Below are 22,029 nucleotides of genomic sequence, written 5' to 3'. Positions count from 1 at the left end.
CAGACCTTCAGTTGAGAGGATAGGTTCTGAAGTAAAAGAGAACCAGGTAAATACAGGCAGTAAAGGTTCTGAAGTCTCAACTATCACTGCAGTATGCTCTAGCAGTTTTTTTTTTAACTGAAACTTTCCACTCCGTAGTCAGGACGTACAACTAGTGCAGCTTAGATTAAGTTTTACAAGTCTGATTAACTTCTGGATGTGCTTTTGAGAACAGATGTACAATCCGCGGTTCATGAGTTGTCAAGTCTGAATTTGTAAATCTTGTTTAACAGTCACACATAACCATGAGGAACTCTCTCTGAACATTTCACACTTATTTGGTTGGAGAAAGCTTATTTCAGATTAGTTTGACTAGACACCTCGACAGATTTTTCACACGGAACAAGTAGAAATGGGATGTTATTGAGGAATTGCTTGTCATCGCTGCAAGATTGTGGAAGATGAAAACAAGACCTGTCCTGTCTCTTCATGGATGTAGCTAAAGGAGGTCTCTCGGTAATTCCTCTATCAAGAGGTCAGGGAAGGGGGGAGGTAGTTTCTGTCACCCGTAGTTTAAAAACTGAACCGAACAGGCGGTTGGATCGGAAAAAATCCGGAAAGGGCGATCCCGATGTTTTTTTAAGCACATCAGACCGTTCGAGCAAGCGAACCAGAAAAACCGGTTGAACCGGCCGTTTTTTTCCAAAAACCGGTGAACCGGGCGGTTCACAGAAAACTGGCCGGTTCGATGTTGTTTTCAGAAATACCCCTCAATTGACTCGTTTTCGTGCGAACAAGGTGGGGCTAGAATTGAAAAAGGAAAAAAAAAACTCTTTTGGTAGGGTTTCTGCCGAATTGGGAGCATTTCTCTCGATTTTGTCCATAGACAAACACTATGGGCGCCACCGCTCCTGAATGCACAAGTGCTCCCTGGGTGATTTTGGTAATTAATGTCAACATATCTCTTGTTGGACTAATACTCTTACCTAGTATGTTTCAGATAAGTTCAACAATGGAGTGGCATGGACTAGAGGAGGTGGAACCCCTTCAAGATGCTAAGGACAAATGATTGACTCAAGCTCAAAGCACAAGACTCTACATTTTACTTTTAGTGATCCAAGATCACATTGAGTCCATAGGAAAGCCAATACTATTAATAGGGGATGAGGTGTTGCTTAATGGCTTGCTTGCTCAAAGTGTTTAGTGATATGCTCCAAAGCCCTCAACCACTTTCTCACATCCACATATGTCCCAAACCAAAAGTCAAACTCGGCCCTACCGAATCTTTCTATCTGGCGCCACCGAGTTCAGATGACATAGCCACTGCCAGAAACCCTAATCAAGTCGGTCTCACCGATGGGATCTCGGTCTCACCGAGATGGGCTTGCAAGTCTCCGTTGCCTATTGCAATAATTTCGGTCTCACCGACATATGCAATCGGTCCCACCGAGTTTGCCTGGCCAACTCTCTGTTTCGCTTATTACCCAAATCGGTCCCACCGAGTCTATGTAATCGGTCAAACCGAGTTGAGGCTTTACCCTAACCCTAGCACATCGGTCCTACCGAGTTGACCATATCGGCCCCACCGAAATTCCTAACGGTCACATTATGAACTAAATCGGTCTGACCGAGTTGCACGATTCGGTCCCACCGAGTTTGGTAAGTTGTGTGTAACGGTTAGATTTTTGTGTGGAGGCTATATATGCCCCTCCACCCACTCTTCATTCGTGGAGAGAGCCATCAGAACATGCCTACACTTCCAACATACATTTTCTAAGAGAGAACCACCTACACTTATGTTGAGGTCAAGATATTCCATTCCTACCACATAAATCTTGATCTCTAGCCTTCCCCAACTTGCTTTCCACTCAAATCTTCTTTGCACCAAATCCAAATCCTATGAGAGAGAGCTGAGTGTTGGGGAGACTATCATTTGAAGCACAAGAGCAAGGACTTCATCATCAACACACCATTTGTTACCTCTTGGAGAGTGGTGTCTCCTAGATTGGTTAGGTGTCACTTGGGAGCCTCCGTCAAGATTGTGGAGTTGAACCAAGGAGTTTGTAAGGGCAAGGAGATCGCCTACTTCGTGAAGATCTACCTGAGTGAGGCAAGTCCTTCGTGGGCGACGGCCATGGTGGGATAGACAAGGTTGCTTCTTCGTGGACCCTTCGTGGGTGGAGCCCTCCGTGGACTCTGTCGGATATCGGGTTCCGGCTAAACCCTTAAGGTTCGAACTCTGGGGTGCGCGCGAAGATCTTCCCCCTACCGATCCACGCCCGAACGCCTCTGTACGAATCTAGACTACTCGATGAACAACACAAGGGACACGAGGTTTATACTAGTTCTGGCCACCGTTGTGGTGTAATAACCTACTCTAGTTTTTGGTGTGGTGGATTGCCTCTGAGGCTGATGATGAACAGTACAAGGGGAGAACAGCCTCGCGAGGGGTGTTCTTGTGTTGGTGTTCTGCTTGGGGAGGGTTCGATCGGTTGATCATTAGATGCCCTCCTACTGTGGTGGCTAGCCCTATTTATAGAGGCCCTGGTCCTGTTCCCAAATATTGAGCGGGAAGGGAGCCAACAACGACCATTTTAAAGGGGAACATATAGTACAAGTTATCCTGACTAAAGTTGATCTTCGACTACCAAAGGCACTGGCGATGACGCCGTCTTGGGCTCCACAGTGACCTCCGTCCTGCCGCTCTGCTGGTCTTGGTCTTGTTGCACCGAAACGGTAACATTTGCCTGATGCCTCGGTACTCCGAGCCTGTGCTTGCCCCCTTTGCACCAAAGAGGAAACGAGGACACTGGACAGGCCGGCGCCCGCCTGGCGCCCGCCTGGCCTCGATCGTCATGGCTTGTGTCACAAGTACCTCACGAGGTACCCCTGCCTTGATCTCTCCGCCTCCTCGCGAGCCTGCCTGGCGAGGCCGCTTTTGAGGAAGCCTTGCATCATCCGCCCCGCGAGGCTTGGCCCCTCGCGAGGGTCTTGTTCTTGAGTTGATGAAGATGGGCCGTACCGGGCCACTCCTCGAGCCACGCCATAGGCCGCAGGCAGGAAAGTCTAGGGACCCCCGTTCCCAGAACGCCGACAGTAGCCCCCGGGCCCAAGGCGCGCTCGGACTTGGCTTAGCGGCGAAGCGAAAGGGCAAGTGCAAAGCGTCGCGGGCCCCAACAGCCTACGACCTTGGTCGCCGCGTGGCGGTTGATTGGACGTGGGCGTTTCCGCTTCCCCATGCTGCCTCGAGAACTTCCAGATAGACAAAAGGCTGGCCCGGACTAGACTTACCCTCGTTGCTCTCATCCACCTTGCTCCAGATCCCCTCTCTTGCTCCTGCTCCCCCGCTCCCGAATTCCCAGATCCACCTCATCTTCTTCTCCCCCAGCGAGCAATGGCGCCTCGCAAGAACGCGGCTGAGGCCCCATCGACCTGGTACTCACCGGCTCTGGATGGTGTTGGCACCGGCGCTTGGTGGCCCACTGTTGATGATGGCGTCGTCCGCGGAGGCACATGTAGTTAGGGCTCCTTTGGATTTGCGTGTTTTGTTTCCTACAAGGAATCAAGGAAGTACCCCGTGGGGGCATGTAAAGCGTCTGTTGCGTCTTTTGTTGATATTTATCCTTATCATGAAGTGGTGCAAGGTGCTTGTCCTGTCTCGGCTCGGTTCCCCCTTTCTAACCCCGCGAGGACTTGGTGCTCTACGCTGACAGGTCCCGGTCCCCATGCAGGCTTCAGCCGTCGCTGGTATGCCAGGTCGCGATGCCGTGGTCAAGGACAGGAGGTGAGCGGCCCGAGGTCCAGTAAGAGCCCCTGAGGCGCGATGCTTAGGAGGTCCCCTTTAGCGCCCAAGCAGCCACCGAAAAGCGAGAAAGGAAAGCAACGTCGCCGCCACAGAGCTGCACTGAGTGGAGGGTTTGGTGTCGCATCAATTAGCTATTCATGGGTTGAGACTTATCTTGAGAGCATGGAGTCGTTCCTTCGCGAGGTGCCGGACTTGCGCGTCGGTAGCTGGGATGTCGCTGGGTCAGGCCCTCGTGAGCTTATCCTCCCTTCCCCGCGCTCTCCTTCGTGCTCTACGTCCTCAGGTCCCGGCCCTCGAGTGAGCTCAGCAGCCGTTGGTATGCCAGGTCGTGATGCCGTGGACAAGGCCAGGGGTGAGGGCTGGAGAGCCATTAAGAGCCCCTGAGTCGTGATGCTCAGGCGCCCCCCTTTTAACGTGCAAGCAATTTACATGAGGGAGAAAAGGCCTGTGGTAGGCGGCAGACGATAATCATACGCAGGTCAAGTATGCAAGGCGAATCAGCTTAGATAAAAGCGGGAGAGATACATGCCACTGGGTCAGGCCTGAGCGGCTTGGGGATGATGCAGCCCGAGGGCGCCCCCAGCAAGGTAAACTAAAGACATAAGCAAAAGGGATACATATGCCGCACGGACTGGCCTGCGCGACCTGGGAATAATGCAGCCCTGGGGGCGCTCCCAGCTGAATTGAGACTCGAAAGATGTCACCTGATATCATTGTAGAGCGGGTGTTGGAGCAGCTGACGATGCGCGATGAAGAAGCCGATCCTCACGAGCCATCGAAGCCCTGAGCCTCGGGAGGCTCTTGGGGTCCGGGCGGCTCCTCAAGGTCCGTCTCCATCTCTGCTAGGAAGGCGCGGTGCCTGACCTCCTGAGCTTCCAGAATGCTCCGCATAAGACGCTGGTGGGCCGCAGCTGCGTTCGGCAGGCCGAAGGGCATGCAAACGTAGTTGTGCGGTGGACCCTCGCAACCTCCCACGCGCGAAGGCCAGAAATGCTCCTGAGGCGCGACTCAGGTGAGCCCTGGGTAGTCGATGCAGACGCACAGCCTGCCATCCTCGCCTAGATGGGGGGCCACGTCGGGCAGGCGGCGATCGCCACGCATGAGTCTCGATTCCTGCAACTCCTGAGTGACCTTGGTGACGAACTCCTGAGGGTTGGACCTTCCTTGCCCCATGCCTTCCTGAGGGAAACGCGCCATGAAGCGCGCCTCCAAGTGGTGCCCGAGCGCCTCCCTCATGACCTTGGCAAGGTCTGAGGCCCTCCAGGAGAGAGCCCCCGAGCCTTGCCCGAGGAGGGCGCCGAGCGCGCCTTCCTATGCGATGGAGGGAGGCGCCCCTGGCACGAGCGCAGATCCTGACGTGGCGCCTCCGGAGACGCCTGCCTCCTGAGGCCTTGAGCTGGGCAATGTCTTCTTCTTCTTAGGAACTTCCTCGGGAAGGTTCCCACTCTTGCTGTCTGGGTCCTCAACTAATGCAGCTTGGAAGGCGCGCTCGAGAGAGCACACCGCGTCTTTCTCTTTGCAGGGGACTGTAATGACTCCGCCGCTTCCCGACATCTTGAGGACATTGTAACCATGGTGGGTCACTGCCATGAAGTTGGCCAGGGCCGGATACCCGAGGATGGCGTTGTATGGCAGGCGAATGTGGGCAACGTCGAAGTCGATGAGCTCGGTATGGTAGTTCTTGCGCTGCCCAAGGGTGACAAGGGAGGAGAACCTGCCCTATCGGGGTGGTGGAACCGTCAGTGACTCCTGAGAAAGGCTTGGTTGGCTGAAGCTGATCATACGGCACTTGGAGATTGTTGAACGTCTCGATGGACAGAATGTTGAGCCCTGCGCCGCCATCGATGAAGGTCCTGGTGAATTGCACATTGCTGATGACTGGGGAGCAAAGCATTGGGAGGACACCGGCCGTAGCCGCACACTTGAGCTGGTCTGCTGAGCTGGACGTGATGGCGTACATGGACCACCTGAGAGGGCGCGTGGCCTCAAGCTTGGGGAGGACTGCGTTCACCTCGCGAGCGAACTGCTTGAAGATGCGCTGAGAGGCTGGGGCCTGCGCACTGCCCAGGATGCAAGCGATAGCGTGCGGCTCTTGGAAGCCCCCAACCCCCTCGTCCTGATGATGGTCGTCATTCCTTCTTGGCGGTGGTGGCAGGAAGGAAGGCCCGCGTTGCCCTGCGGGCGATCCTCGCAAGGCTAATCCCTCCAAGCCCCCTCGCGAGCCTGGTCCTGCCAGCGGTCCTCGCGAGGGCGGCCACGCCACTCCTGGCGAGGGCCTCAATCGTCCCATCGTCCTCCACCTCTTCCTCCTCCTCGGTCGTAGCCCCGATCGTTGTGCTCGGGGTGTCGACCGATGCGTCCTTCTCGCACGGCCCTGAACTCTTGGCATTCGTTTGTGTTGTGGGTGTGGAGGTCGTGGTACACATAGTACCGGCTACCCTTGGACGACTCCGGCTGGTCCCTGCCGCGCTTCGTGTCTGGCTCTGCTGCGAGCACGGCCGCTCCTTTGCGCTTCACGTCCTTGGCCTTGGCTTTCTTCTCTTCTGGGTCAGCAGCTGGGAGCTCGAGAAGGGAGAGGCGCCCTTCCTCAGCCCTTGCGCACTTGGTCGCCAGGTTGAACATCTCTAGGGAGGTGCATAGATCCTCATGGATCGCTAGCTCCTCCTTCATCTTGACATCATGGACGCCATCGAAGAATGCCGAGATGATGGCCTCCTCGGTCAGCTTGGGAATCTTGAGGCGTGTGCTATTGAAGCGCTGCATGTACTTCTGCAGGGTCTCTCCAGGTTGTTGTTTGATGCAGCACAGGTCACTCACGACCGAAGGACAGTCGCGAGTGCCCTAAAAGTTGGCGATGAAGCGGGTGCGCATCTCGTCCCAAGAAGAGATCGTGCCAGGGGGTAGGTTCAGGAGCCAGGTGCAGGCACCATCTTTGAGCACCATGGGAAACCAATTCACCATGACCTTTTCGTCTTCGTTGGCCACTTCGATGACCAGCTCGTAGAGCTGCAGGAACTCTGCGGGGTCGGCGGTGCCGTCATAGCGAGGAGGCAAATCCGGCTTGAACTTGCCCGGCCAGGCGACACTGCGAAGCTCGGTGGTGAAGGCGCGGCAGCCGACGGTAGCCACCGGAGCCTTTTCCTGACGCGGGGCTTGCTCCTGGGGATTCCCGTGCATCACTGCCAGGCACAACGCGGGGTCTTGATGTGCTGGCGCAGGGATGCGGCCTTGGCGTGCCGGTGCAGGGAGCACGCGAGCACCTTCTTGGGGACGAGGGATTTCTTGGCAGCTCCCTTCTTGCCGCGCGGGCGCCGGACGTGGCGGGTCTCATCCAGGGGTTGCACGCCTTGGAGCCAGGGCACCTTCTTGGGGAGGAGGTGGCGGAGGCACCTCCTGAGGTGTGTCGCCTACGCAGGACAGAGGGCGAGGCGGCGAGAGGGATGGTGCAGGAGAGCCCCCTGCGACGCTGACGAGCCCAGTGATGCGGGCGAGCCATTTGTCTTAGAGGTCGTCGACTGGGCGGTAGTGCAGGAGCTCGTGTGCCAGGAGCAGCGCGGCCTACGCGTCCGTGGGAGCGCGACGAGGGTGCAATGACGAACCAGCTGGGGTCAGTGACGGAGTGGCGGTGCGGCCGTCCCGCCGCACCGAGGGGTGCAACGACGACACCTGTTGCTCGTACCTACCGGGCCGGTGGCGGCGTTGGCGGTAGGCGACGGAGAACAACGGGGAGGCCCACCGACGGGAGCCGTCTGGGCGACGCGGGCGGCGAGAGCAGCCCGACGCTCGGCACGAACTCGGCGAGCGTCAACCATGGATGCGACGATCGATCGAATGCGGAACAGCGGAAGAAAGATTCCGGCGCACCCCTACCTGGTGCGCCAAATGTCGGATATCGGGTTCTGGCTAAACCCTTAAGGTTTGAACTCTGGGGTGCGTGCGAAGATCTTCCCCCTGCCGATCCACGCCCGAACGCCTCGCTACGAATCTAGACTACTCGATGAACAACACAAGGGACACGAGGTTTATACTAGTTTGGGCCACCGTTGTGGTGTAATACCCTACTCTAGTTTGTGGTGTGGTCGATTGCCTCTGAGGCTGATGATGAATAGTAAAAGGGGAGAACAACCTTGCGAGGGGTGTTCTTGTGTTGGTGTTCTGCTTGGGGAGGGTTCGATCGGTTAATCATTAGATGCCCTCCTACTATGGTGGCTAGCCCTATTTACAGAGGCCCTGGTCCTCTTCCCAAATATTGAGCGGGAAGGGAGCCAACAACGGCCATTTTAAAGGGGAACATATAGTACAAGTTATCCTGACTAAAGTTGGTCTTCGACTGCCAAAGGCACTGGCGATGACGCCGTCTTGGGATCCACAGTGACCTCCGTCCTGCCGCTCTGCTGGTCTTGGTCTTGTTGCACCGAAACGGTAACCTTTGCCTGATGCCTCGGTACTCCGTGCCTGTGCTTGCCCCCTTTGCACCAAAGAGGAAACAAGGACACTGGACAGGCCGGCGCCCGCCTAGCGCCCGCCTGGCCTCGACCGTCATGGCTTGCGTCACGAGTACCTCACGAGGTACCCCTGCCTTGATCTCTCTGCCTCCTCGTGAGCCTGCCTGGCAAGGCCGCTCCTGAGGAAGCCTTGCGTCATCCGCCCCGCGAGGCTTGGCCCCTCGCGAAGGTCTTGAGCTTGACTTGATGAAGATGGGCCGTACTGGGCCACTCCTCGAGCCACGCCACAGGCGGCAGGCAGGCAAGTCTGCGAACCCCCATTCCCAGAACGCGACATACTCGCGCAACCATTACCCTTCGTGGGTTAAAGTCTCCATCAACGTGGATGTATGATAGCACCGCCGATCGGAACCACGAATAAAAAATCTACGTGTCTCCAAATTGCATTTGCACACTCCAATCCCATCCCTTTACATTCTTGCAATTTGCATGCTTTACTTTCTGCTGCTCATATACTCTTGTCATGCTTGCTTGATATGTATTGTGAATGTTAAAACTTGTGCCAAAACTCCACTTCAACTTAAAGAGATTAAAAACTGCACCTTTTCTTACCTAGAGTCTATTCACCCCCCCTCTAGACACCTCTTCTCGATCCTTTCAATTGGTATCAGAGCTTTGGTCTCCATTGCTTTGGTTTAAACACCATTGGAGGAAGATGGATGAGTCTACTTTGGGGAGTCTTAGACATAGAGTGCCTATACTTGATGGATAGTATTTTCATGAGTGAAAAAATGAGATGCTTGTGATTTTCAATGAATATCATTTGAACAAGTACATTACTAGCCCTTGTGCACCTCATGTTGATCCTATGCATCCTACCCTTGATGAGTCACAATCTTAGAACTGTTGATCTTATCACTAGAGGTTTGCCTAGAAACTTGATAGGTTGCTTGCCTACTCTTAAGTGTGCCTACACCAGATGGAAATTTCTTGAGGAACGTTTTCCAAACTATTCCTTGCAAAATCTAGATGAAATTCTCCATAAGTCTATTGCCTTGAGTAAGATGAATTCCAATGATCCTAAGTTTGGTGATTGTCTATTTGAGCTTACAAATCTTATGCGTGCCAAAGGAGATGTTGGAATTATTAGCAATATTATTTCCGAAGCTATTAGAATTCATAAAGAAGATCATTCTAAAACTCATTCTAATGAATCACCCTCTCTAGGAATTGATCCATCACATGACGATGTTAAACATGGATACTATGATGAGGATGATGATAGTGACTTTGATCTTGATGATGCAATGAGACACTTTGGTCTTATGGCAAATCTTCGGGGATACATGGCAGGAGGAAAGGAATGGGTTCTTGATAGTGGATGTACCGATCACATGACCGGAGATAAAGATATGTTTCGTGAGCTTGCTGAAAACGACGACCCTCAAAAGTATGTCACTTTTGGTGATAACTCAAAGAGTAAGGTGGTTGGCCTCGGTAAGGTGGCCATCTCACATGATAGCTCCATACAAAATGTCATGCTCGTTGAATGTCTTGGGTACAATTTACTTTTAGTATCTAGACTTGCTGATTTCGGTTTCAATGTCCTATTTACTGAAGTAGATTGCCAAGCGTTTCGAAGAGACAATCATAAAATTGTCTTTATCGGTATACGTAGAGGTGATCTTTACATTGTTGATTTCACTAAAAAGGCTCAACCTAGAACTTGCTTAATTGCTAAATCTTCTAAAGGTTGGTTGTGGCATAGACGGTTAGGTCATGTGGGCATGCAAAACTTTGACAAGCTTATTAAAGGTAATCATATCCTCAGCGTTAACGATGTCATATTTGATAAGGATAGACTTTTGCAGTGCTTGTCAAGCAGGTAAACAGTTTGGAGGAAGGAATCCCGTGAAGAACATCATGACGACAAGGAGGCCGCTCGAGCTACTTCACATGGATCTTTTCGGTCCCAACGCTTACAAAAGTCTCGGTGGAAATTCTTTTGGTCTAGTCATAGTTGATGATTTTTCAAGATTTAAGTGGGTGTTCTTTCTTGATGATAAATCGCAGGTCCAAAAGATCTTCAAAACCTTCGCTAGGAAGGCCTAAAATCAATTTGAAGTGAAGATCAAGAAGGTTCGTAGCAACAACGGAATGGAGTTCAAGAATGCAAATGTGGACACCTTTCTTGATGAAGAAGGGATTTCAAATGAGCTCTTGGCTACGTACACACCTCAACAAAATGGAGTTGTTGAAAGGAAGAACCGGATGCTCATCGAAATGGCGAGAACGATGCTTGATGAGTACAAGACGCCGAAGAACTTTTGGGCGGAAGCGGTTGAGACAGCTTGTCATGCAACAAATCGCTTGTATCTTCACAAGCTACTCGGCAAAACGGCATAAGAGCTCCTCACCGGTAACAAACCCCAAGTTGGATACTTTCGAGTATTCGGCTCAAAGTGCTACATTCTTGATAAGCATCATCGTTCTAAATTTGCTCCTAAATCTCATGAAGGTTTCCTGCTTGGTTATGGCTCAAACTCTCACACTTACCATGTCTACAATAATTTCACCCGAAAGGTTGAAGAGACGGTAGATGTGAAGTTTGATGAATCTAACGGCTCGCAAGTAGAGCAATTGCCAATTGATGTAGGAGACAAAGACCCTTCGGAAGCAATCCAAGACTTGTCTATTTGCAAGATTCGTCCAACGGAGGTGAAGGAGAGTACCTCATCCGTCCAAGTGGAAGCTTCCACCTCATGACAAGGTGAACCAAGAGTTGATATGGAAGCATCCACAAGTGGGACACACCAAGACAAAGAAAACAAGGAAGTACACCAAGATGAACATTAATAACCTCCTTCTCCACCATGGCAAGAGAACAACAACGTCAACAATGAATAAGTCCAAGAAGAAGAACAAGATGAAGAAGATGTTCCACCAAGATCCAAGCAAAAGCTTCCACGAGTTCGAGCAAGAGTCGCCAAAGACCATCCCGTCGAGCAAATCTACAATGATATCCAAACCGGAAGAATCACTTGCTCTAAATCTCGTTTGGCTAACTTTTGTGAACATTATTCATTCATCTCTAGCATTGAACCTATGAAGGTTGAAGAAGCATTGGAAGATACAGATTGGATAAACGCCATGCATGAAGAGCTACAAAACTTTGAGAGAAATCAAGTTTGGACATTGGTTGAGAAGCCCGACAACAACCACAACATCATTGGTACCAAATGGGTGTTTCACAACAAGCAAGATGAAGCTGGACAAGTAGTTTGCAACAAAGCACGTCTCGTTGCCCAAGGCTACACTCAAGTCGATAGGTAATGTGGGACTAAACGTAGACAAAAAGGAAGACGAAAGAGATAGGAAAACAAAGAAAAGAAACGCCGCCGCATGGGCCTTCGGGCGACATGCGTAGAGTTTTTTTTAGAAAAAGAAATATTTCTGAAAATAATATTTTTTCTCTCCAAGCATAACCGAAAAATAAATAAAAACAGTTACAGGCCTGTCTAGACTATGTTGCACACGTGGCCGACGGATAGTTATAGGCCGCACATGCAGTTTGTTGTTTTTTAAATAGAAACAGAAGAAAAACTGAATAACGAAAAATGAAAATAAAACTTTATATAGGCATATTATATATCAAAATTTTCATAAAAATATTTTCTACAACCTGAACATTTTCCTAGAGTCAAATAAATTCTCCAAAAATACAAATAAAGCAAACAGTGCGACCGTTGCAATAAAACCTCATAAAAATCATTTTAAAAATACTAAAATGATTTCAAATTTATTTCTCTCCATTTTTCTAATGTAGGGTATCATTTTACCCTAATTTCCATATATTTTATTTGTGGATAAAAATAATTTGAATAAAAACCAAATAACTCCAAATTGAAAATAATTTCAAACGTACTTTAAATTTGATTTCTTTGAAACTTCCATCTCATATTTCATATGTTTTGAAGAAGTCATTTTATCTTCCCTCATGAAAATCATTGAGTTGCATAAAGTTTCTGAATTTGAAACATTTCCAAATGATATTCAAATATTTTCAGAACCCTTTTCATTTCAAATGGAAGAAGTCATGGCATCTTCTCTCTAGTGTTTTGTATCTGAAAAGAATTTGAATTCATGGAGATCAGAAAGCAAATGTGAAAGTTTGGGAAAGTCATTTTATTCCCTCTCATTTAACTTTCAAAAAGTTTCAAATTTCACTCAATTTTATACAAGCAACCACGCCATAATCAAACAATCAATGAAACTTTTTATTTATTATAACATTCCAAAATTTAGAATTTTGGGATGTTACAAACGGGTTACCGTGTGATGCTTTCTATGGAATGCCACCCAGGCTCAAAGGGACCATAAGATTATTCATGCTAGAAACTTCCGTGTGCAGCCACAAGCCATTATGGGCTCTGACATAGTTGAGTAAGTTGTGTGAGCTCTTGAAGAGGTGGACTAGCAGATGTAGGGGGATGTAGGTGGTAGTGTCTACTCGGAGTAAAGATTTAATGCTTTTGAAAGACTGTGCCTCGGTCATCCGTTTCTCAAACATTATGTAGTGCGAGAAATTCAACGGAGGAGATCGAGTCTTGTGGGGAAAAGTGTGCAAACCTCTGCAGAGTGTATAAAATAAACATGATTAGCCATGTCCCCAGTTATGGACATCTTGAGTATCTGGTACTTGAATTATTTGATTGATCTCATCACTTTACTTAATAAATTTGTTGGGTTGTCCATGTTAATTTGGGATTGAGTTGGGGTTACCTTCTAAATATTTTTCAACAAACTTTGTAGTTAAATAAAATATATTCCTTTGTTGTAGGGAAAAATTGGCTTTATGCAAAAATTAAACTTAGAGTCTCCACCAGCCAAATAAGCATGTAGTGATAGTTATTATTCATCATTGTCCTATGGTGTGAATTTGCCAGTACAATCAATGTACTGACCTATATGGCTGCAACGTCTCATGTTACAAGAATCTTACGACGAGTAAGTGATACGTTAGGGTTACGATTTCTACAATCAAATTTGCCGTTGGTGTTGATGGGAGTCCACAGCCTTGTTGTTTCTTCCGCTTTATGGATTGAGGTAATAGTATTTATGTTACTTTATATATGTGATTTACCTCTGTTATAAATCCTCGAGTATTGTGTGTGTCAGCATACCGATCCAGGGATGACACTTAAGCACATGACTTGATCCATTCGGGTAGGGTCACTACAAGATGATATCAGAGCACATGTTGACTGTAGGACGTGACCCCTAGAAACTGGCAAGCCCATAGGAAAGATTTTCTCTACAACTTCATTTTCAAAAAGATCTTTTTTCTCTCTTCTTTTCTGGCAGAGACATGAGCATAAGTTACAACTATCTGTGATGATATTGCCCACTTGTGCTATCGTCACCATGCTGGGTTAAGCATACATTCTTTGGAAGGATTGGATGGTAGAAGGCTGATGGAGCACCTGTCAGCAAAAGATGAAGGTTTAACCTTAGATGGTGTATCACCAGGATCTGGAGTATTACATCAGGAAGTTTAGGGTGGAACTTTAGGAAGCCGTATTTGACAAGGGAGCATTTCGTGAAGAACTAGGGACCCAAAAGCTGAAAGTAGCCAAGCTGGAGGAGCAAAACCTCGAGATACCAGAGATTCGTCAGGAACTAAAGGACAGTAGGACCATGGTTACGCCAAGGATTTTGAAACCCAAAAGTTTGGAACGCAACTCCAGAATATTAAAGGACGTCATGAGAGACTTCACGTCAACATAGATGGTCTGGCAAAAGAACCTGAGAAGGACAAGCACGATCGGAAGAAGCCATCGGAGACATGAACGAGAAGAGTTTGGCAACTTTGAAGATTTATTGACCTTTAGAAGACCAAACCCCTGTTATATACCTACGTTAGATGCGATGGTTGTGAGCTGTCATTTGTTCGATGTTTTTCCGACAGCCACAAATAAAATCTGTCTTTCAAAACTATTGTTTGTATTGCATGTATCCCTCTATATCTCTCTTATCTCACCCCAAAACCCTTGAAACAAATAGAGGATGAATGGAGATGAACTAACATATCCGGGACCAAGAACTCAATTGGAGACGGACCGATGGATTCAGAACATGGAAGGTCACATGAAGAATGACACTATAGCCGAAAAGGATATGGTCCAGCATGCTCTTCATTGCTTTGAAAGAGGTGCTGCTACTAGGTGGAGGATGTACCAAAACATCAATGGGTGGCACGGAGTAACCACTTGGAAGGAATTTAAGTTGACTTTGCTAAAGTCTCGTCTTGTGTCCCCGAATTTGAAGCCTTATGGAAATGATATGAAGAAACTCTGTGCATGCAAGCTTTATGGAGAAATAGGACACAACCATAAAGAACACGAGGATGAATGCCCTAATTGTGAAGGAAGTCACCCAGCTGAAGAATGCCCAACTAAGCAGATTACATGTTTCTTGTGTGAAGGAACTACCCACTACCCTGCTCAGTGTCACATTTACCCCATGGTACAAAGAACCATCCAGCAGAAGAAAGAAGCAATGAAAGGAGCCCTCATGGAAATTTTAGAAGAACCTGTGATGAAGGAAGAGGTGGAGGACACACCCGAAGAAGACCCAATTAAACCCTGCACCAAGTCATGCTATTCATGTGGAGAAGAAGGACACATCTCCCAAAATTGTCTGAATATGCATCTAGTAGAATTTCTGATAGAGAAAGTAGATTATGACCCAAAGGAAATAGAAGCCCTGATTGGAACGGAAAAGTCCAGGAAGAGAAGTAGATTGGATACCAAGAAGGACCTGAGTCATATCACCTATTTCAGGTGCAAGGAGTCAGGGCACTACTTCAGCAATTGGCCAAAAAGGAAGCTGAGGACCCAAGGAGGCTATGTAATCACGAGGAAACCTCGAGACTTGTAATAAGTAATGTGTTTCTGCTGTAATGAAGCAGGGCACTTTGCCAGGGATTGTCCCAAAGAGAAGGAGGCTTGTGCGAAATAGTTGAGTTTGCGACAAAAGAAATGTAGTAGTAGTAGTGAGAGCATTTCTTCTATATTGAGATGTTGAGTTGAGGCAAGTAATGGAAATGCAGGAGATTGTAATAATTTGAGAATCAATGAAGTTAGCAGTGATTTGGATTTTATGAGTTTTTACTCTATGAAGAAAGATTTTGACCATTTTCGAGGATATGAGAAATATCGTCTATGGATGAATTTGTGCATTTCAAGGGTGGTAGTACCGGTGAGGACCCTTGACCCCTGGATAAGATAATGATATTCCACGGAGTGGACCTTGGACAAAATAAGTACGAGTTTTATCTCAATATGTGGGATACCCCAAGAGTATGGAGAGATGAAGTACTGTTGGATATAAAGGAGGTATAATGTTGGTAATAAGGAGCAATTGTAACTCTATGACGAGTCGGAGTAATCACGTTTTAGTTTGGTACCAACAAGAGGAAGGGAGATAGTACAATTGGATGGATTTAAGAATGCTAGGACGCTGGATGGAATAATGATCGGTTGCCCCAAGGATGATTTCAAGGTTTGCAAGTGATGAGATAGGCCATAACCCATAGGCCCCAGGACCTGCCAAGAAGCAAGCACACTCTTGCTGAAGGAAAAACCCTAGAAGAGGATATGCTTTTATCAACAGACGATCTTATAGGAGTTTACGAAAACCTGAGAGTTGTGAAGGAACGCTAGTTGTTTTTTTGGCTTGCAGAATCCATGGATTTATCCGAACTTAGTTCGTTGACAAGAGAAATTCTGCAATGCTGCTGAGGATGACTGAGTGTTAGAATGCAAGATTCGCTAAACCATATACAAGGTAATGATTTGGGTGCGGGATGGATGGATCACCATACCGACTTACTCTTATTATTCGCCTCGCTATATGGGATGGCAAATCTGAGTGACTTACCTATAGTAGAGAGACGGCGATATTAAGCCAAATTGAACCCTAGAATGGTATGACGATCCCTTGTACAAGGCAGCTGTTGCCAATCGTAGGATATACGGTGAGGTTCAACCCAGACCCATTCCTTGTAGGAGAAACCATAAATTGTTGACCGCCATGAGATATCGATAATTGTTTAGTATTGGCGCCAGACCTGTCAGCTAAGAAGACCCAGTCACAGAAGAACCTTACCAAGATAAAAGAACAGAAGAATTGAGGAAAAAGGTTATGCCACTATCGGAAGAGCCCAGAGGAGGAATTATCCTGAAGATCTGAGAAGATCGACACTGTCAACATTAAAGATGGAGAATATGAGTTTTGATGGAACCGTAACGATGCTTCTAAGGGTGGTAGCACCCCAGACCCGCTGTGACGATCGATGGAATTTGAGAAGACCCCCAAACCTAACCCATTTCTTTCTAGCCTCTCTGAATCTCGAGGGTGAGATTCATTTTTAAGGGTGGTAGGTTTGTAACATCCCAAAATTCTAAATTTTGGAATGTTATAATAAATAAATAGTTTGATTGATTGTTTGATTGTGGTGTGGTTGCTTGTGTGAAATTGAGTGAAATTTGAAACTTTTTGAAAGTTAAATGAGAGGCAATGAAATGACTTCCCCAAACTTTCACCTTTGCTTTCCGATCTCCATGAATTCGAATTCTTTTCATATACAAAACCCTAGAGAGAAGATGACATGACTTCTTCCATTTGAAATGAAAAGGGTTCTAAAAATATTTGAATATCATTTGGAAATGTTTCAAATTCAGAAACTTTATGAAACTCGATGATTTTCATGAGGGAAGATAAAAGGACTTCTTCAAAACATATGAAATATGAGTTGGAAGTTTCAAGGAATTCAAATTTAAAGTTTGTTTGAAAATATTTTCAATTTGGAGTTATTTGGTTTTTATTCAAATTATTTTTCTCCATAAATAAAATATATGGAAATTAGGGTAAAATGATTCCCTACATTAGAAAAATGAAGAGAAATAAATTTGAAATCATTTAAGTATTTTTAAAATGATTTTTATGTGGTTTTATTGCAACAGTCGCACTATTTGCTTTATTTGATTTTTTGTGGAATTTATTTGACCTAGGAAAATGTTCAGATTGTAGAAAATCTTTTTCTAAAATTTTTGATATATAATATGCCTATATAAAGTTTTGTTCTTATTTCCGTTATTCAGTTTTTCCTTTCTATTTCTATCTAAAAACAACAAACTACGTGTGCGGCCTATAACTATCTGTCACCCACGTGCGCAGCATAGTCAGTAGACAGGCCCGTAACTGTTTTTATTTATTTTTTGGTTATGCTCGGAGAGAAAAAATATTATTTTTAGAAATATTTCTTTTTCTTAAAGAAAAGAAAAACTCTACAGACGCACACATGCGCGCACACCCGCAGGCCGGCCGAAGGCCCATGCAGCGGTGTTTCTTTTCTTTGTTTTCCTATCTCTTCCGTCTCCCTTTTTGTCTATGTTTAGTCTCACATTGCTTAGACCCATAGAGCCTCAAAAATCATCTGATTTGGGTTAAATCAATATTTTGGTTTGACTAGATTCATTAAAGAAAAATATTTTTCTCCTCTCCGACGAGACTTCTGGAAGTTGACTTCTCTCTCTGAAGTCGTCTTTTCTCTACCGTATAAAGGTATCTTTCTTCGTATTTTTTTATATACTCCCGTAGCTTATTATGTAGATATTTTTCTTCCGTAAAACAACTTGGCCCTAATTTTTCAAATAGTCATAACTTTTTACTCATTCATCCAAATTAGATGAAACCAGCGTCTATAGTTTCATCTTGTTTTCACCTATCGAGTGAACCTGTCACATCAACTTTTTGAAATTTTCAAATTTCAAAATTTGTTCAGATTCATATTCAAACTTCTTTTGATCATAACTTGAGTTTCGTAACTCCGATTTGGTTGATTCTTTTTGCAGACCGAAGCTCTTGACCTAAACTTTCTGATAAGACAAAATCCAACCAATTTTGGTACTGTTAGAAATTGTTTTCTATTGCAAGAGTTAATTGGTTCTTTTCGAAGTTTTCTGAGATCTTTTATTCGGATTTTATGCTTGAGTGCTTATGTATGCAATTGCTTGCTCGCGATAGATTGAACGGAGTGTGACGAGTAGAACTATCAGGAATTATGAGTGTGAAGGATCTTCATCAACAGTACAAGTCAAGTTCACACTTTGATCATATTTTCCTATACCCAGTTTTTATGCATTAGTTTTACCCTCAAACATTGCATGAGTAGGGCTTGATAACATGTGGGTATTTGGAAGTAGTTGATAAGGTAGGAACCTATTGTCTTATATTCAAACCTTGGGAGTTACTACGTTATGCTTATACTACTATGCTATGCTCCTAGACGTGGTTTGGTTTGAGAGAATTCATGAAAGATGAGAGAGATATTGTTAATTAAGGGTTAACTTAAGGTGGCTACTTTAATTCACATCTGGGTGGAATGGTTTGGGGCACCCTGGGGATACCAGTGGCTTGCCCGGACACTTGAGGAATCCAATGTTGTCCTAGGAGATCCCGGGGTTACCATGTGATTCTTCCTATGGAATGCCACCCAGACTCAAAGGGATCATAAGATTATTCATGCTAGAAACTTCCATGTGCAGCCACAAGCCATTATGGGCTCTGGCATAGTTGAGTAAGTTGTGTGAGCTCTTGCATAGGGGGATGTAGGTGGTACTGTCTACCCGGAGTAAAGAGCTAATGCTTCTGAAAGACTGTGTCTCAGTCATCCGTTTCTCAAACATCATGTAGTGCGAGAAATTCAACGAAGGAGATCGAGTCCTGTGGGGAAAAGTGTGCAAACCTCTACAGAGTGTATAAACTAATCATTATTAGTCGTGTCCCGGTTATGGACATCTTGAGTATCTGGTACTTGAATTATTTGATTGATCTCATCACTTTACTTAATATATTTGTTGGGTTGTCCATGTTAATTTGGGATTGAGTTGGGGTTACCTTCTCAATATTTTCAACAAACTTTGTAGTTAAATAAAATATATTCCTTTGTTGTAGGAAAAAATTGGCTTTATGCAAAAATTAAACTTAGAGTCTCCACCAGCCAAATATGCATGTAGTGATAGTTATTATTCATCATTGTCCTATGGTGTGAATTTGCTAGTACATTGAATGTACTGACCTATACGGCTGCAACATCTCATGTTGCAGGAATCTTACGATGAGTAAGTGATACGTTTGGGTTATGATTTCTACACTCAACTTTGCCGTTGGTGTTGATGGGAGTCCACAACCTTGTTATTTCTTCCGCTTTATGGATTGAGGTAATAGTATTTACGTTGCTTTATACATGTGATTTACCTCTGCTATAAATCCTCGAGTATTGTGTGTGTCGGCATACCGATCCAGGGATGACACTTAAGCATAGAGACTTGATCCATTTGGGTCGGGTCGCTACATGGGGCCTCGAGATTTGACTTGCCGTTGTCATTTTAACTGCGGCGCTACGACCGGTGTGAGTCTCCCGATTCCTGACCACCTCCATACAGGTGCCTCTCCCAATGCTCCATCATGTAGAGGATGGCTCTTGCATGAGAGCCCACTCCTCCACTTTTTCCTTGCCTCTTTCCTCCACATATGCGAAAATACCATGTAAAGCGGGCTTATAGCCCTCTGTTGTACTTACTTGCTCCTAAAAGTGCTAAGCCTGCCACATATGCATAAAGTCTGATGTGGGAAGTTAATTAAGAAGAGAGAGACTAGTTTGGTGACCCAAGGAAGAAACGGTGCTAAGCACGTGTACCTAGGTGAAAAGACAATTTTGAGTCTATAGCTAATTAAATGAAGCAAACTTAGCAACAAAAAACTAAGCACCTATGCATTTGGGACTTGATTGCTAAGCCATTTAATGCCCTTAGCACCTCATCTAAGCACCATTTCATTGGAAGAGGTCACTCCTTGGCAAATGCAATAAATACTACGAAGAAAGAGATAGAGAGAAGTAAAAAAAAATACTCTTATAGCCAACCATATAGCTAACCTTGTTGTAGTATGAGTGACTAAGTGATGACTATGTATGACATGCCAACATCAGATAGCCTAACGCACCGTGTTAAATCTCCAAGGGCACGATCGCGTGAGCGAGGCGACAGTCGTGGTAGGCGCGACCATGATACGGGCTGTTGCCATCCCTTGGATCTGAGATCAAACGGTCGCATGCTAAGTTGCTGAAAATTTGCAGAATAACCCTCCATGATAGGATATTCACCCATAGGTCTAGAATCACGCCATGCAACCGTTCAATTTCAGATCCAAAGGCTCTCGGAAGCCCGTATGATGGGAGAATGTAAAGCTTCGTATCACATGTAATTTTCCCGACGCTTGACATGACATCGAAAGCCATTTAATTGGTCGTCGAGTAGACATGACATCTAATTGGGCCCCCATAGTATTGTGCATGAATCCATTTATCCACCAGGCAAGCCACTACCCTGTCGTTCGCACGCCCCACTCAACATTTTTACAATAAAAAAAACCGTTGGCAGTTCGCTCCTATTCGTCCCCGGACGTCCTTCAACATTATGGCAGTTCACTCCTAGTCGTCCCGTCCTTTCATATTACGATAGTTCCACTAATCCTAACCCTCCTCCCAAATCCATGGCGTCCCAAATCTCCATTATCAGCGGTGAGTACAAGGTTAGAACCATCACCGGCGACGAGTTCGACGTCATCTACACCTGTTCTTCCGTGATGGTGAAAGGATGCCTTGCTCGCTTTAGACGCATGTTCGAAAACTCAAATAATGAGTGGGTCGCTGGGCTAGATGTTGAGTACACCACAACCCTGGACAAAGAGAAGAATCTAAAGGAGGAAGAGAAGATGATGCCCGCCGTGATCCAGGTTTGTCATGCATGACTTATGCTTGGTCTACCACATATGCCATGCCGACGTTGAGTGCAAGGAATTTAAGAACTTCCTCAAGGGTGGCCTAGTCAAATTTGTTACTGTAGACTTTACGAACAACAGAACAGTCCTTGGTCAGATAGGCCTCGTTGTAGGCAACCCCTTCGACCTCCAGAAGAATGGGCTGCTGCCCTCCCGTGACCAGCCTTCAATGCTGACCCTGGCAGGAGCCATCGTTCATCCTTCGTACGGTAAACTGAAGAAACCTCCACACACGTTTCATCGAGCATGTTAGTGGAATGTACTAGATATAGACCACATCCACTACACTGCAATGGACGGCTACCTTTGTTTCAATATCTACAAGGGTTGGATGAAGAGGAAGAGCCAAATGTGTGGTTCAAGCAAAGAAGTATCGACCAAGAGGAAGAGGGACAAGGACGAAGTCGAGGACGTGGATGAGGACTCCGAGTAAGGTGGCAGTGTCGTTGCTCATGGTGGTTCTAATGAAGTGTCTACCGGATTAGTTGCTTATTTTAATTTCAGGTGTGTTTAGTTTTATTTGAGGGGTGTGTTGTGCTGAGCCCCTAGCAGAACTATGTTATGTTTCTTCTCGTTACTTTAACTCTTCAGTACGTACATACTAGTATTTCTTACAGTTCATCTTTTAGTTGGTATAGTACTACCACTCGTTTCTCCACATTATATACGTACAATATATGTGGCCAACATCATATAGCCAGCAGTTTAGTTGTCAAAGAATTTCAGGGTGCTTAGTTTTGTCAAAGAATTTCAGGGTGCTTAGTTCTATTTGAGGGGTGTGTTGTGCTGGACACCATTATTGTGACTTAAATCTCTTTTTCCATGTTATAATGACATAAATACCGATGGACCAACATGCTAGCTCTCCCTCTATCTCACTAAAGTAAAATAAAG

This window comes from Triticum aestivum, chromosome 7B (assembly GCF_018294505.1).
Source record: "Triticum aestivum cultivar Chinese Spring chromosome 7B, IWGSC CS RefSeq v2.1, whole genome shotgun sequence".
Classification (NCBI taxonomy): Eukaryota; Viridiplantae; Streptophyta; class Magnoliopsida; order Poales; family Poaceae; genus Triticum; species Triticum aestivum.
Note: the sequence above shows the minus strand (reverse complement) of the source record.